We start from the raw sequence: 2,680 nt of genomic DNA on the forward strand, positions 1-2,680 counted from the left end.
GTTTCACAGTCATCAGATTTAATTCCAGATTTTTTAAAATTGAATTCATGTTCCACCATCTGATTCGAACCCGAGTCCCAAGGATATTAGCTGAATTTCTGGATTAATAGTTTAGTGATAATACCACTAGGCCATAACCTCCCTACAACTTATTGATTTATTCCATCAGCATAGTGGTTATAACTATTCCTTTCCCCATCTGTCGTACTCGGATCGAGCACTGTCCCTCCCCTGCATCCTTCAACATTCTGACCAATGACTTTCCTTTCAATGCCCCTCATCAGAACCAATGTGCTTCTTTTTCCTCTCAGCTTATGTACAACATGCAGGTGCACCACTTAAGTGCACTCGGTTTCTCAGCAGCCTAGGTCTTTACTCTTCTGTAAGAGAAGCTGGTGCATAACATGAGGGGAAAAAAATAAGTCCAATGGAGCAAATTCTGACATCATGATCTTCCCACTGATGGAGTAGAAGGCAATGGAAGTTAGTGGGACATCAAAAGAAAGCAATATTGGACATTGAGAGGCTGGTAGCTTGTCAGACTGCCTTTCAATTGAACCTCTAATCAAATCACCAAGAATTATAGTGTAAAAATGATATCAAAGTTGTGAGTAGCTTGGTTTTAGACAGCTGCCAGGGAGGGGGATGGAATCAGTGGTGAGAGAGCAGTGTTTGTGCCAGAGATCAAGACTAATAACGAGAGTTTTCCCAATATTAAACTGGAGGGAATTCCTGTTCATGCAGTACTTGATGTCAGGTAAGCAGTTTGCCAATTTAGTAATGGCAGAAGGAGGGGAGAGGGGATGGTTGAAAGAAATGTGGCAATGCAGAGTTGGGTGTCATTAGTGTACATCTGGAAACTGATATGTTTCCCTACGGTGTCACTAGGGGTAGCAAATAGATGAGAAATACAAAAGGGCCGAGGATGGATCCTGGGGGACACCAGAGCTAACAGCGTGGGAATGGGAAGAGAAGCCATTGGTGGTATTTGCTGGTTACCACGATATAGATAAGAATGGAATACTAGGCAAGTCACCCGCTGGAAAATAGGGAGGGACATAGGAGAAGGATGGTGGACATAGGAGATGGTGGACATAGGGATATAGGAGAAGGATGGTGCAATCAACTGTGTGAAAGGAAAACTAAAATGTTAAATCTTCCCTTTGCAGATTTCAAGCTTTATTGAATTAAGTTTCACAACACCAGGTTGAAGTCTAACAGGTTTATCTGGAATCGTGAGCTTTTCGAATGCTGCTCCTTCATCTGGTGAGTGGAGTCACCTGGTTCACAAACAGGATATATACAGACACAAGACAACAGTTGCAACTGAGTCTGTGTATATATGCCCGGTTTATGAACCCAACTCTCCACTCACCTGATGAAGGAGTGGTGCTCCGAAAGCTCCTGCTACCAAATAAACCTGTTGGACTTTAACCTGGTGTTGTGAGACTTCTTACTATCCACAGATGCTGTCAGACCTGCTGAGATTTCCCAGCATTTTCTGTTTATGTTTCAGATTTACAGCCTTCCCATTAATTTGCTTTTATCTTCAGTCTGTAGTTGTGATCAAAGGTTGGAGCTCTCAGGCATCACCAATGATATCATTCATTGCGGTCCACCACCAGCACTGCTGGAGCCATCGAGAAAGCATATAGCAGAATGACCCAAAGTTGTGATCACACACAAATTGTACATTGAGGATGTGGAACTTCCTGTTCTTGATATTAGCTTTCTTTCTGGCTTGCTGGAGTCTTTGTAACCACATAAGAGCTATCAATAGTGGTCTGTTATTGCTGCAAAGTTCAAAGCTCTCTGATTTTGACTGCAGTCATTAATGGGAATTAAATGTATAGATTTCCCCCGGGCAAATAAAGCATCACTACTCCCTTGATGCACTGATGGACTGATAGCTGTGAGATGCCTGAAATGTCCTCAGTAGCACCCTGAAAACAACCCTGAGGCTAGAGAGTTCAGTGCAGTTGTCACTTTAACGAACACTAGCACAGCTCAGATCCCAGGTGTGACAGGCTCATTACAGAGAAAATGACAAAATGTCAGAATCAAAAAGCGCAGCTTCCCCCTTCACAGCTTCCCAGACAACTCTAGCAAGATCCCCAAAGGCCTGAAGACCCTGCTGAGTGGACGCTACCTTCTCCAACTGCAGCTCCCCGGCATGTTCAGTGTTCCAGTGCTTTTGCTGTTGCAGCTGCTGTTCTCCTTCCTCCTTCACTGACATATGTTCAACATTTTATTGAATGAGAGGTCGCACGACACTGGGTTAAAGTCCAACAGGTTTATTTGAAATTACAAGCTTTCGGAGCACTGCTCCTTCGTCAGGCGAAGTTGGACTATAACCTGGTGTCGTGTGACCCCTCATCTTGTCCATCCCAGTCTAACACTGGCATCTCCACATCATGGCTGACATTTTACCCACATCAGACTGTACCTTGAGCCTGTGTTCGCCATCAGCGAGGTTACCGGTGGGGCCTCAAGACTCGGAAGTGGCAGTTCTCCAGCGAGAACGCAACTCCGCATCTTCCCCACTCCACACTGGTGATGTCATCAGGGTCCTGCCCATAATGACTTACATGGATTTCCATTCATTTCAATACTATTAACCCACTGCTGTATCTTGACCCATCGCCATCAATCCAAACTGTGCCAAGGTGACATCATGTTG

Source organism: Carcharhinus amblyrhynchos, chromosome 3 (genome assembly GCF_965287045.1).
Source record: "Carcharhinus amblyrhynchos chromosome 3, sCarAmb.v2.hapA, whole genome shotgun sequence".
Lineage (NCBI taxonomy): Eukaryota > Metazoa > Chordata > Chondrichthyes > Carcharhiniformes > Carcharhinidae > Carcharhinus > Carcharhinus amblyrhynchos.